Consider the following 15,186-nt stretch of genomic DNA (forward strand, 5'->3'; position numbering starts at 1 on the left):
CGCCGGCGCGGGGCGGGGCGGCCGCGGCCGGAACGGCGGGTCCGGCGTGACCTGCCGGCGCGCGCCGCCTTCAAGCCTGGGTTGGGGGGCTGGGGAATTTACCCGGGCGCGCGCCCCCAGGCCGGCCCGCGCACGGCAGGTGCGGGGCGCGCGCTCGCCCGGGTGCCCTGGAGAGGTTGGTCGCGCGTGACCCGCCGGCGTGCGCGCGGGACGCAGCCACTGCGCATGGCGCCGGCCGGGGCTCCGCGGATTCGCGCCGCTGCGGCGGGAGGAGAGCGGGTCCAGGGTCCCGGCGGATGTGCTTTGTGTGTTTGGGGCTTGCGGGGGCAGCAGGCTGCCCGGAGGGTGGGCCGGACTTGGGGGGTGGTGAAGCTGTAGGCCTGCCCCAGGAAAGGGGTCTTCACGCCTTCTCCTGTAGGGAGAGGAATGTACCCGCGCTGCTGGGCCCGGGTTGGGGGTCCATGTGGTTTTCACTTCCTGTTCTTGTCTGGACTTAAGGGCGTAGGTGGCCGGGGCCCTTCAAAGTCCTAGTCTGAGAGGCCCAGGTTTCTTGAGTCTGTCTAGGGATGGGGTGGACTCAACCTCTGGCGCCAGACTGGTATGGGAATTAATTGGGTTGGTGGAGAAGTGTGGATGGAAGTTGTCTGTGGGAATCATAGCCCTTGAATCATATCCCTTCAGCGTCTTTGGGAGGAACATAAACCTTTGATGAAAAATCTTTTGGAGGAAACCTTAGGGGTCCATTTTACAGGTGACAATGAGAGGCAAGGAAATGGTTGGTGATTCACCATCAGGTTGCCTACAGAGCAGGTTTGCCTTGATGCTCAAGAACTGGGTCCTTTTTCAACACCTCCCCTCCCTTGTTCAGGGGAAACTCAGGAATTCCCCACTGATTGGTGGGCAAGTGACCTGTGGAACCCCAGAGACTAATGAAACTAGAGGCTTATGTAACAACCCCCCCACTCCCACCCAGGTTGCCAAGGAAAGCTGGCTGGGCAAGAATGAGCTGGAGACCTCGTGGTCCAGGCTAAACCGTTTTGCGGATGCCTGAGCCGATGTCCCAAGTAATAAAAAATGCAGCTTCTACTCAGACATTAAAGATTCCTGGCAGAGTGCACTCCCCCCCCCCCACCTTCTTCACTGCACCAACCTTGCTAGAGATGAAAAGAAGGAAGTAGTTCTCTGCCCCTTCCCAACTACCATGATAAACCTTTGCTGCACCCTTTCTTTGCTTGTTTCAAGGCCCATCAATATTGAGCCTTAACATCTGACCCCGTAAGAGAAAACCAAGTGTACATGTGTGACTGAAGTCTGTTTGGGTATCGGTTGAGTGGGCAAGTAAGTTCCTTGTGTTATCTGCAGCAGTACTTTCACACACTCATTTTTTGAAAGTCTGCCTCCTGAGATAAGGACATGCTCTATTGGCCAATTGCATTTTGGGGTTAAGTGCCTTGTGCACTTGGATGTCTGGAAGGTCTTATTTCTGGCTTGATACGAAAGACTGATCTTTGGCTTTAAATTTTCTTTATTGCTGTCTAGGGTCTTGTCTTGCGTGGGAAGATCAGCTGTTGATGATTTGGAGGAGATTTATGTTCATTCTCTTCAGGTTGTCTGTTCTCTTGATATATGGGCAAAAAAGAGAAAGATGGTTATTATAAGCAGCTGGTTTCAAATGAATCCCTTCGGATGTATTTGCATGCTACTTCCTCTGAGATTCTGTTGCTGCACTTTTTTTTCTCTGAAATAACAAACTTTTTTTTTTCCTCATGGCATTTTCTTTTGAGAGGAGCTGATGGACTTTAGAGATTTTAATTTACCTACATAGCTTTGTAGGAGGAAAGAGAAAACATCCCTTATCTCCGATGCATCAGAGAAGTGCTAAGTACTCATAACTTGTTTCGGGTTTGATCTATAGTTTTTATATTGCAAATGTGTGACTGCTTATCATAAGTATCTTTTCAGAGATGTTTAGTGGGTGTGATTTTCCCCTTAACTTTGCAGAAAAATATTCTGTCAATCAAGCATTGAAATGTTTTCTTTATTTTTAGTAGTGCTGTTCCTAGTTTAGTCATGGATTGCTTTAGTTTAGAAGAGAATCTCCTCATGAGATGTCAGGAGTTGGTGTGTTGACAAGCTTTATATCCACAGTGGTTTAAGTGTGAGAGGAACATATCCTTCTCATCCATGGAGTTCATTAAGTTTCTGAGATTTAAAAAGAAAAACAAAAAATGTAAAAACTGTATCACCCTGAAGGAATGTTGGCTCATCCTTGAATTTGTCACTGAATTGTCTACCGAAATCACAGTATGCTTGAACCAGTGGCTTAAAGCTTACTTTTCCTTTTTTTTTTTTTTTTTTTTTAACAATGATATATTTCTTTACTCTCACATACATTCTAGCTTGAAGAATAAGAGTCAACAAGAAAATGGGAACAAAGCTTTAGCTGAAAAGCGTGCGTTCAACAAGTTATGTTAATAATTGGACAAGAAGAAAGTTAGCTTTGTAATCCGCCTCATTTAGTTCAGAGACAGATCATAAGTATTAAAGGTAACAAAAAGTAAGGTTTGGAATCTTTTGCTATGGCAAAATGTTAACATCTATATAGCTTCAAGAGGTTGAAGAGTTTTAGGGTCAGATGAACCTGTAGAAATCATTTAGGTGAGACCACACACATTGCAGCCACATTGCCTTGGGGAGGGAAGTCACCTACCCAGTGTCAAAGAGTAGCTGGAGCAGGAGCTGACCCCATTGAACCCCAGGACTTGCCACCCCTGCTAACTTACCAGGCTCTAATTCAGTCCCTCTTACTCTACCCAACTTGCTGGTCGGGTGGAAGTTTCCTGATTCTTTTTAAACATTTTGCATTAAGTTCAAAGTACTTACTATAGTATATTTCAGTAGCTCTCTTTTTTAAGGTATACTTTCATATACAAAACAACATTATACAGGAAATTTGAAAAATAAAAAGAGAGAGAAAAAAGAAAGAGATCATACCACAGTTCTTTGTAATGCAACCACAGTTATCCTTTTGGTTTCCTTTTAGTCACTTATTTTTGCCCCCAAGCAGCCCCTTTCCTACATTGCCTCAAACCAGTCATTTGAGGGTCACTCGGTAACCTGCTTCTCCCACCAGCCACCCGCTAACGTTACAACCCTGTGTTTTCCTGTGTTGCTTCACAACAGCCATATGTTTTCAGTATAAGAGCAACATTCTACTGTGTTGATGTTCCATCATTCACTTATTGTTTTCCCTGCAGCTGAAGTTCAAGGTCTTTTATTCTCTCCAATGGGCTAGCCCCATCTTGGAGAAGCTGAGCATCTCAGGTTAGTTCCCTCAAAGCAGAGCCTGAGACAAGGATTTGGATGCATGTGGTTTGTTGAGAGGGTACTCTAGTGGGAAAGCATGATATGGAAGGGGAGATGAGCAAGGTTTGGTCTCAGATGGGGTCTAGCCTTGGACACCAATCCTGTCCAGTTGAATTGCCCCACAGGCAGACCAAGTTTCTGGGCATTGTTATGCACTGTCAGCAATCCATTGTCTGCCCCTGGGGGTAGGGGGTGTCATATAACCTGCCAGGCCCACGGAGGAAGCATCCCTATCAGCCAAGGTTAGCTATAGGATGAGGTTATATAGGTGTAAGCTACAGGTGCAGCCCCGTGGGAGCAAGGGGGCTGGGTGGACCTGTCTGGTTAAGAGCATCTAGACAGAACATCTCTTGCACCCACTTTACTAAGCTGTGTTCAGACTCCTCCTTCTTTCCTGCCCCTCCAAGTCTCCCCAGGGCACCGTGGTGCTACCTAATGTATTTTCCAGGACTGGTCCTGAACCTCTCACCACAGCCAGGGTCACTTCTAAGCCACAGGGGTAAGCATCTTGGGTAGGCAAATGGGAGCCCTTTCCCAGCCAGGGAGGTAAAGATTTGTGCTGTGTTCCAGGCAGCTCCCATTGATGGCCTTGGGAGAATCAGTGGGCATGAAAGACCACATGATCCCTCTGTCCTTGCTGATCAATGACTGTGAGTGGTCTGAGGTCAGTTCCTTCTATTGGACATGGACTTTCTGGGGTCCCTCTGCCTGCCTTCAGCAGGAAGAAACTGTAGTACCAGAAAGTCCCATTGCAGTCCTTTGCTGGGTAAAGTTGGGGGAGAAAGGTGAGGTGAAGGGTTTCCTTTGGCTCTTCCAGAGACCTCTCTACATATTAAACCAAGTTAGAACATCATCAGGTCCAGCTGCCTTCAGCTGGACTCATGGACGCCAAGCCTTCAGGACAGGTACATGGCAATCAGGATGCAATAGGGCCTGAGAGAACCTGGTGAGCCAGGCCCCCAAAACTATAATAAAAATTTTTACGATGCAGAAGCATAACAAAAAAAGTGGGTTTCATTCCACTGGGGGCCCACCAGTTTGCAGCCCCTGCACCACATTCATTTGGCCTCCCCTGACTCCCACACCTGCACTTTTGTCCCTGTCATCTAGAGTGTTTTTCTCATACCCATCTCTCCCCTCCTTTTTGAGTGCTTAGTCATCTGCACACCCCTGGATAATATTTCTCTCCTCCTTCCTCTGCCGGGGATCTTAGAATCATGGACTTTGGTTGCCAAATGGGCAGAGTCTAGTGGTTCTCAGCTGGGGTCAGGTTCGGTGTCACAGTGGGCACCAAATGGTGTCCTGGGGGCATTGCGGGGGGTAGGGGCAGAGGGTTGGGCAGCGATACTGGAGATACTGCACTGCCTGTGTCTTGCAGAGTGCTGTAACAAAATACTACAGCCCAGTTGGCTTCAACGATGGAAACTTATTGTCTCGTGGTTCTCGAGGCTGGATGTCTAAAATCAAGGTGTGGGCAGGATCGTGCTTCCCCTTAAAGGGGAGAGTCTGTTGCTTCCGTCTCCCCTGGCTTCTGGTGGGTGGCCGGTAACCCATGGGGTGCCTTAGGCTTGTGGCAGCATAGCTGTCACATGGCTGCCTCTCTCTTACTGACTGTGCCCAAGTGTCCCCTGCTTAAAAGTCCACCAGGCATGTTGGATTCGGGTTCATCCTAGCCAGTTTGGCCTCATCTTAACTAATCACAGCTTCAGATTTCCTATTTCCAAATGGGGTCCTATGGCTGGGACCAGGGATTAGTATTTGGACACGGCTTAGGATGTCTTTCTGGGGACATGATTCGATCCATAATAGCCAGGGGGGCAGCCCTACACAGCAGAGAACTTTGGCCCACCACATGCGCTGGTAGAGAAGCACTGGGCAACACGGATTTCGCACGTGAGGCCTGGAGAGCCACTTGACAATAAACATGTGACAAGCATCTGTTCATGCTTCCCCTGAGCCAGGCATTATCCCATATTCCAGGTACTGGGGGATGTTAGAGAACCAGCTGAAGGTGCCCCCCTTTTGTGGTGCTTTTGTTTGATTGAGGCAGTTAAATAATAAACTGAGATGAAATAAATGGATTCATTTCATGTAAGAGGTGAGGGGGCTTGGAGTGATGTACCCGTTCCTGTGGGTTGGATCCCATTGTAAACAGGGCCTGTTGATGATGTGATCCAATTGAACCAGGATGGGTCTTAATCCTATTCTGGAAGCCTTATAGAGAAGGCCACAGAGAGAGAAGCCATGGGGAGCAGCCAGAAGCTGGACGTCAACGGAACGTGGAAGAGAAAGAAGACGATGTTGCCATTTGCATCACCATGTGACAGAAAAGCCAAGGAATCCCCCCAAATTGCTGGCCAGCCGGAAGATACTCCTGGAGGAAGCAAGCCTTCTAGCTTCTGAAACCATGAGCCAATAAATTCCTGTTGTTAATCCAACCTGTTGTATGATGTCTGTTTTAGCAGCAGGGAAACTAAGACATGGGGCTTATTCTGCAGTGCTTTTTTGGAGAGGGTGGTCAGAATGAACCTCTTTGGAGATGAACTGAGACTGAGCAGGGTCCAGCTAGCAGGAACAGAAAATGCAAAGGCTCCGAAGCAGGGCCAGGCCTGGTGTGTCGGAAGAGCACGAAGAAAGCATGGTTGGTGAGAGGAAGAGGGTTTGGAGGTGAGGTTAGAGAGGTTGGCAGAGGCCAGGCCTTGTGGGCCGTGGTTAGGGGACAGGAAAGGTTGCCAAGGGGTCAGGTGTTGGGTGGGGTTCAACTGGGACTAGTTTGTGGGGCTCCCCTGCTCTGCCCTTCTGCAGCCCGAGGGCTGCCTGCCTGCAGCCGTGGTTCCCTCAGGGCTGCTTGGGGCCTTGCTCAACTCGTCTTTGGCAGACCCTCTGGAGGGAGGTGCCAGGAAGTGTCTGTTGAATTGAGTTGAACTGGTGCTTGGGGTTGTTTGCTTCCGGCTTCCTCTGTGGGTGCCTTGCTTTGCTGGAGCTCTGCAGCCCCTCGAGTTTGCTTCCCAGGCTGCAAGCCCTGCCTCTGTGCTCTGTGAGGGGCCCGACCCTCACTCTAGGTGGAGAGTGGGCTGCCTCCCCCCCAGCCCAGCATGCTGGCCTCTCTTCAAACCCACCCCCACATGCAGCTCTTTTTACTGCCCCAACCTACCCCTGCTCTTTGCACAACTAACTCTCACTTCTTCTTTTCACTGTCCTTTCTAGCCTGCCCCTCTTGTGTCCTTGCACTAAAGGACTGGGTCCCTCTGTCTCCTGCTCAGCTCGTATTCCTGGTTATGGAGAGTGGGGAGCAAGTCCTTCAAAGGCAGAGTCTTCCAGAACTTGGGGGGCATGTTCCTGCCTGTCTCTGGAGCCTTATGTGACATGGTAGTGAGAAAAATTTTCCCTTTCCAAATTCACCGTCACTCCTTTAGATGACCCAAAAGACAACTTTTGGTGCCTGTAGGTCTTGCGCATCTTCTGATCTCTGGCCTGTCTCCCTGGAGAGCAGGCCTTGAACTCAGAACCTATGTAGCCAACAGTGTCTTCTGACAGTCTAGTAACATTGTTTTCATTCATAACATTGTTTTCATTCAGCTGTTTGCTTTTCTGGTTGCCTCAGGGGTAGGACAAATGATACTGGGTTTTCTGTTTACAGGATGGATATAAGGTTTTCTTTTAAAGGACTTTTTACTTAAAGAAGAATCAATTTCTTAGGAAAAAAAAAAAAAAAAACTAAGAAGAGGACACAAGTAGTATTTGGATGTGACCAGACAGGGGAGGGTGGCTTGGGTAGTGATTCCCAAAGGCGGGTGTGGTGGTTTGCAGCTGTATGTGCCCCAGAAAAATGTATTCTGAAACTTAACTCATTCCTGTGGGTGTGACCCCATTGCAAGTGGGACCTTTTGATGAGGTGACTTCAGTTAAGGTGTGACCCACCTCCATTAGGACGTCTTAATTCTCTTGCTGGAGTGAATGAAATTCAGACAGAGGGGAAGAAAGCCACAAGGGAGAGTCCAGGAGAGGCTGCCATGTGTGTTGCCACGTTACAGAGAAGCCCAGGACCAAGGATCGCCAGCAGCCAGCCCCAGAAAGCCAGTCTTCGGGCAAGAAAGCATTGCCTTGATGATACGTCAATCTGGACTTTTTCCTAACCTCTAAACCATGAGCCACCCAATTCCCATTGTTTAAGCCAGCCCATTGCATGGCATTTGCTTGAGCAGCCCAGGAAACTAAAACGGGGGACGGGCTGTTGGAAGGTGCAGGTGTCCAGGCAGCTGCCCCTGCCAGCCAGAGAAGGCATGGCCAGGGTGAGTGTGTGTGTGTTTGTGTGTGTGCAGAGTGGATGTGTGTGGGGGTGGGGGGTGGGGAGTTTGGGGGATGGGGGAGGTGGGTGGTGGGAGCCAACACTGCCCTGTGCCAATGTTTCTGCTAAGTCCTTTGTATATTATTTCCCACCGAATCCTCAAAACAAAAAAGCAAGAAACAAAACCCATTTTAGTAGGACTCTCATCCCCCCTTTACAAATGAGCTGAGACCAAGAGATCCTGATTTCCCTATGCCTCACAGCCGTTTAGTAGCAGAGCTTGTCTTCACGTCTTCAGGACCAGCTCTGCCAACTCCAGGGATGTGCTCAATCCTTGCAATTGCAAGTCATTTGTGCCTAGCCCAGGTTTCTCTTCTCAGCTGGGAGGTGGTTTTACCCAGAATCCTTCAAGAGGATTTATTTATTTATTTTTATTTTTTTAATCAATAACACTTTAAAAGAGCAGTCTCAAGGACATATCTGGGGGCAGGGTGTGATTCTGGCGGGAGGAAGACCTAGGAGGAAGTTGAGGGTGCCCTCGGCTCAGGCCTGGGAGCTGGCCCCACCCTGTGGGCAGCAACGGGCAAAGGGTGGGAGGCTGTGGCCTTGTTTTGAACCTCTCTGCAGAGATTCAGCTCACAGTAGAACAGGAAGTAGACCAGTGTCCAGACCAGAGAGGCAGAGCCAGCTGGGACCAAGGCATTTTTCTGGGGATGTGACTTTTATATCCAAGGAAAGGTTTCCTCCAGTATCCAGTGGGGGTTTTAATAGGATTGTTGGGAGGCCACTGAAGTACTGTGATGGTGTAACCAAGAGGTTAAGAGTTAACAAGTGATTATGATGACTGAATCATTGTACAGATGCCTTTTTACTTTTTAGTATATCATACAATAGCTGAAAGTAAATACCTGCTTCTACTGAAACTCACTGAACTGTAACCCAGATACCTTGATCTTTGATAATGATTGTGTCTTTACCTTATGATTGTAAAAGCCTCATAATAACCTGTGACCCCTTTATCCAGTTTAACAACTTTAAAAGTCTTATGATCTCATAGACACCCCCTTAATGTTTATTAATGAAGGAACTTGAGTCATCTTAGAACTAACCCACCCTAATTCCTAAGCTATCTTAAGAAGCTGGATGTAACCAAAATGGGCCTGCCTGACATGCACAGTAGCTTAAATATTAACTTATAAGTGACCTATACCACATTACAATACTAAAATCAAGCCCATCATATTAAGGCCGCCATTTTCTTATGTATGTTCTGTGACTAAGCATGTAATCAGTCTTTGCATCCTCAATAATTAGATCATCTCTAACCTCATCATCTTGAGCCATTGTGCTGATTATCCTATAACCTGCCCATCTTTTGATACTACAAAATTCTCAGTTATTGCAGTTTGGGGAGACAGATTTTAGGCCCAAAAGCCTTCTGTTCTCCTTGCTTCGCATTCAGCAGTAAAGTCTTTCTTCCTTTGAAACCCCATAGTCTCAGGAATTGGTTGGTTGTGTGCATCGGGCAGAGAACCCCCACGTTGCTTGATATCAATGTTATATAGGTTAGCAACTCCCCCGCCCGCCCAGTTTCCATAGTAGCTTCAACAACTTCTGCAAAGACTGCTGTCACTCATTCCAATGCGATTCTGACTCTACCTGGAGTCAGGCCAGACCTGGCAGGTTCAGGCCTCCTTGAGGCACCAGCCACACACTCAGGGGGTCCAGGCCACCCCCACTCTGACCAACTGGCTGCAAATTTGGGGATTCCTAACACCTCCTCGGGGTTGATAATTCACTAGAATGGCTCACTGAAAGTGCTGTGCTTACAATTATAGTTTTATTATAGTGAAAGGATACAAATAAGGAGAAGCAAAACAAGAGGTGCATAGAGCGAGGTCTGGGAGGGTCTCGGAGGCAAGCTTCCGTGTCCTCTCCACATGGAGTCAGAACATGTCACCCTTCCAGCACAGTGATGTGTCTTATAAATTATGGAAGCACCTCATGGCTTTTAGTGTCCCAAATTTATATGGGGTCTCTTAAGTAGGTGTGATTGATGGAACCAGTGTCCCCATGGTTGAACTCAATCTGCAGCCCCTGCCCCTACCAGAGGTTGGGTCTGATCTGACCCCTAATCACCTGGTTGGTCTTTAATAGCCTGGCCAGCCCCCACCCTAAGGCTGCAGGTGTGATTGGCCCCGCCCCATCATCTCATTAGCATATGAACTACCAGGTAGGGTCCTGGGCCCACCCTATCACAGGAAGTTCCAAAGTCTCAGAAGTTGCTTTCCCAGGAACTGAGGACAAAGACCAGTTAAGTATCTCAATATACCACAGATGTGTTTGGCTCTGTTTGTGACAAGTAATGAGCGTATAACAAATGGAGGTTTTTTTGCTTTTTGTTTTTTAAAATTATGGTACCAGTTATTCTGAATGAAATAAGATAGCAAGCCTTAAAGAATTCAGTCGGAAAGAGCTCTTTGTCTAGACCCTTTTGATTGTATGTGATGGAAAACTCTAACTGGCTTATGTAAAACAAAGGAATGTTCTGTGGGTGCCTGAAACTGTTTGGGATGTGATGTCACCAGGACTTGGTTTCTCACTCCACATGTCTTAGCTTTGGTCAGATTTTCCCTGGGTTAACAAGATAACAGACCCAGCCCTATAGCCTCCCAAATTCAAGTCTAGTGGCACACAAGTCCTGTTGTTAGTTAGGGTTCTCCAGAGAGACACAACTGACAGGAGATACACACACATGTGTAAGTATAATGGGATTTATTGTAGGAATTAGTTCTACAATAACGAACAAATGCAGGATTCTCTACCTGGTGTGCACAACAGCCAGTCTATGACACGAGGGTTTCAAAGAGAGGAAGAGTTTACTGCTATACGCGAAGCAGGGGATCCAATGGCCTATAGGTGCAAAATCTGTCTCTCTGAGTCTAAGGAGTTCAGGGTTTTTATGGATTCAAACAAGGGGAGATGGAGTTGTTACTATTACAAATCAAGTATAAACAGGGCCGAGACTAGGCTATAATAACCATTACAATAGTAAATATACAAGGCTGAGACTAGTTGAGTTTCAGTAATTTCAGTTTCAACTTCTACCTATTCTACAATTATAGAAAGAAAAAATATCTATACAATGATTCAATAATCCTAATTACTAATTTGCTAATTCTTAATTTCTCAGTTACAATATGACCACAGGGATTGGCAAATCTGAATTCCTTAGGGGAGACTGCAACCTGGGATGAAGGTTTCCATGAATTCCCCAGGAGAAGCTGGTTGTCTGGAGTAGAGTTAGAAATTCTTCGTTTTGACGGTGAAATCCTCAGTTCTCCCTTTAAGGCCTTCAACTGACTGCAAGAGACTTCTCTTGTGGGTGAAGGCAGTCTCTGTTGATTGTAGATGCAATCAGCCATAGATGCAATCAACTGATTGATTACTTCAATCCACGAAATACCCTCACAGTAACAATCAGGCCAGTGCTTGCTTGTCCAAACAACTGGACACCATCACCTGGCTAAGTGGACACATGCACTCACCATCACACACACACACTTGTATCCCTCCCTGTGGCCGGGGGAATACAAGGTTCTGATTGGCCAGACCCAAGACAGGTGCCTGCCAGCGTCTGGAGGAAGAGTACGTGTTCTGGAATGTCACAGACTGAGAGAGGGAAGGGGTGGTGGGTACCCCTGGGAAAGTTGGGTGCTATTACTGGAAGAGGGGTAGATGGAGACTGGAGAGCCAAAACCCAGCACTTGTTTCCAGGAGGAATGACACCCTCGTGTCAGCGTTGTTCCTGCTGGCCTGTTAACCGAACTGCCTTGGGTGGGAATGTCTGGCATCCTTGCAGTAAGCTGGTGTGATCTGGGAGCGGGTCATGCTGGATGTGGGTGAGGATGTTGAGGGGATAGGAGATGGGTGCTGATAAGGTCACTGCATGGCTGACGGCAGGTCCTGAGCCTCAGTGTCCCCACCTGTAAGAAGGGAACGGCCGACCTGCCTACTGCTCAGGGCTTTTGTGTTTGTTCCAATACACCTGAAAAGCACGAGGCCCACTGTGCTTTCTGGTCTCGGGGGTAAATTGGTTAAGATTAATTTTTGTAATAAAAAAAGCCTTTGCATAAAGAAAACTGCAAGCCCAGATGGCCTCACCTGTAAATTCTACGAACCACTGAAGAAGAAATCATAGAAGTCCTTTACAAATTCTTTCAGAAAAGAGAAAATGAGTGATCATTTCCCAACTCATTTTTGTGAGTTTAATCATTACACTGATTTAAAAACCAGACAAAAAACATTTCAAGAAAAAACCACAGACCAAAGACACAAAAATGCTTAGTAAAATAGAGAAAATCAAATCCATAAATATATAAAAAGGATAATATATATACATATTCTATATATCCATTATATATACCCTGTATAATATGTATGTGTGTGTGTAAAATGTATATACCAAGTGGGATATGTCCCAGAAATGCAAGGTTGATTTAACATTAAAAAATTTGATCCATGTAACTCACCATATTAACAGAATAAGGGAAAAAAAAAAACCCATGTAATTGTCCTGATAGATGCCATGTGTGATAAAAATTTGCGGCAAACTAGGAATAAAGGGAACTCCAGAACCCAGTTAAGGACATCTATAAAAACTCACACCAGTCTTATGGTAGATGCATTAGGGGCAAGGAATGAACAAAGTAGAGGACAGGTGACCAGCGTCTGGGGTGCCGTGGGGACAGGGAATGGGGAGTCAATGCGTAATGGGTGCAGAGTTTCTGATGTGAGTGATGGAAAAGTTCTGGTCATGGATGGTGGTGATGGCAGCAAACATTGTGAATGAGATTAATCCCACTGAGGTGTAGGCTTGGGAGGGGTTGGGATGGGGCATTTTATGTTGTATACATGTTACCACAATTTAAATTATGAGATGAAAGCAACAATGACCATTAAATGCAGTGTGTGCTGCCAGTAGCCCCACCTTGAGCTAGTAGACCCCTCCTAGGCCTGCGTCTCAGCCCGTGGCTCTGAGGATGTCTGTGATCGGGGGGGTAGGGAGGGGACTGCTGCAGGGGTGCTGACAGCAGCTGGGGTTCAGGCTTCACACACATGGAAGGACCCGTGTTGTCTTCCTCGCTTCGGGAAGCAAAGCAGCGTTCTTGCAGCAGGACCACAACCCTTGCATTTTGGGAGACCCCCTCCTTTTCCCTAAATATGAGAGCTTACCAGGTGGAAGGCCCTGTGGTAAGAGCTTTACATTTATTATTTCATCTAATCCAGCCCCACCTTTTGCAGTAGGTACTATAATATATGCCAATCACATGCAATTACCGTACTATGCTATGCTATAGTGTATATACTGTACCGTTTATACCATACTATGCATACCATACTGTTAACACTATATTATACTCTATATGTACTGTTATATTATGCCATATATACTATACTATGTACTAAACTGCATAATACTAAATTATACCATATAATATTAATACAATACTATATATACAATACTATATATACTGTATTATAATAAAACTATATTAATACTATATTATGCTATTCTAAGCTATAATATACATACTATACTAACACTATACTGTACTGTACCATATATACTATACTATATATTGCTATATGTACTATACTACGTATATTATACCATGCTTATACAGTACTAATACTTTACTATATATACTATACTATATAAAATACTATAATAAAACTATGCTAACATTATACTCTATTAATGCCCTACTATATTATACTATTCTATGCTATAGTGTACTAAGACTATACTGTACTCTACTATATATATCTTATGCTATATATACTATACTATGTATGCTGTACTATACTGTGCTAATACTATACATACTATACTACATGTAAATACCATAGTAATATTATAGTAATACTATCCTGTGCTGTACTATATATACTATACTACATTATGCTATATATACTATACATGTATAATATACTATGCAGCACTAATGCTATACTATGTATACTGTACTATTCTATATATAAAATACTATATTAATACTATATACTATACTATACTAATTCTATGCTATACTGTACATATAATATACTGATACTATACTGTATAGTATTATCTATACTATGCTATATATACTATACTATGTGTGCTATACTATACTATACAGTGCTATACTAGACATTCTATACTATTTATGAAATACTATACCTTACTATACTATACTATATATACTGTGCTATACTGTGTATGTAATACAATACATACTATATATATTATACTATATATATTAGTAGTTTACTAATACTATATATGCCATATTATACTATATATGCTATGCTATATCATATATACAATGATATACTATGCATACTATACTATATTTACCATTACATACTAATGCTGTACTGTGCTAATACTATACGATATTATTCTACTATAATAGGAGCTATAGTTTAGTACGATATTGAAACCGAGGCCCTGAGAGATAAAGTCATTTGCTGTGTGTCCCAGTTGGCAAGTAGCTGCGCTGTCCCATCTTCCAACTCCAACCTCCCAACAGATACCAGCGGATAAGAGAATCGAGTGAGGCTGTGTCACCGTCAGCATGTGTACTCTAGGCTGCACCAGGGCCTCCAGGAAGGACGGGCTGCACCATTTCTGACCTTGAAGCCTGTCTTGTGTGCATTAGGGAGTGTTGGTGACTGGGGAGGATGGGGCAGTCTTGCTGACCACCAGCTGACATACATGGAAGGGTGACACCTGTGCAAGTTAGAGGACCAGGCAGCCTTTTCAAGGTATGCAGGGGCTGTAGCAATTGTATAAACTGTGCAGGTAGGAGAAGGCTCTTCAGCCCATATGAGCTGGGCCTGTTTCTTCTGCAGAACATGACGCTGCATCCACCTGAATTGGGCCTTCAGAGCCGGCAAACCTTGCTTCAGTGTGGTCGGCTCCTCGGCCAGTCAGTCCGGGGTTCAGGCCCTGGCAGCTCCGCTCGGTTAGTGCCTGTGTGTCCCTGAGCCCTGCTCCTCCAGGGTCTGTTGTGAGGATTGGAGGCACTGCTGCATGGGATGTGTGCAGCACAGTGTGCACAGTCGGGGCTGGGTCCGCTGTCTTGTAACTTGTGCGCATATTTCTTCAGAGCCCTGGAACCTCACCGCCAGAGAGGGGACCATCTGGGTTTTAAAGCTCCCAGTATTGGTGCCAGAGGCTGCTCTGTCCTTGTTTTTTCCAGAAACATTGGAAAACGGCAGCTTATAGATAGTCTCAGAATCAGAGAGACATAAGGCTGGTGTGTGGTGCTTGGTTTTTCTCTCTCCCCGCCCACCCACACCTCCTTAGAGGTATCAGGTTTGATGCCCACGTCTCCCAAACTGCAATCATTTCATACCACCGTCAAATTTTGCCCTTCTTATGGACCAGCTGTACTAACATTTACTTAATATTGCCTTCAAGATGGCACACTTTACATCAACCTTGCCTTCAGCACTAACATTCTCATTCCTGGGTTTGATGT

The 15,186-nt window shown here is 45.8% G+C and overlaps 1 protein-coding gene across 1 annotated transcript in view; it reads left to right on the forward strand.

The window, feature by feature from the left end:
* NUP210 (nucleoporin 210) overlaps nucleotides 1-15,186 on the forward strand; it is a 134,165-nt gene that overhangs the window by 445 nt on the left and 118,534 nt on the right. The gene's annotated exons all lie outside the window — the stretch shown is intronic.

Source organism: Choloepus didactylus, chromosome 1, assembly GCF_015220235.1.
Source record: "Choloepus didactylus isolate mChoDid1 chromosome 1, mChoDid1.pri, whole genome shotgun sequence".
Lineage (NCBI taxonomy): Eukaryota > Metazoa > Chordata > Mammalia > Pilosa > Megalonychidae > Choloepus > Choloepus didactylus.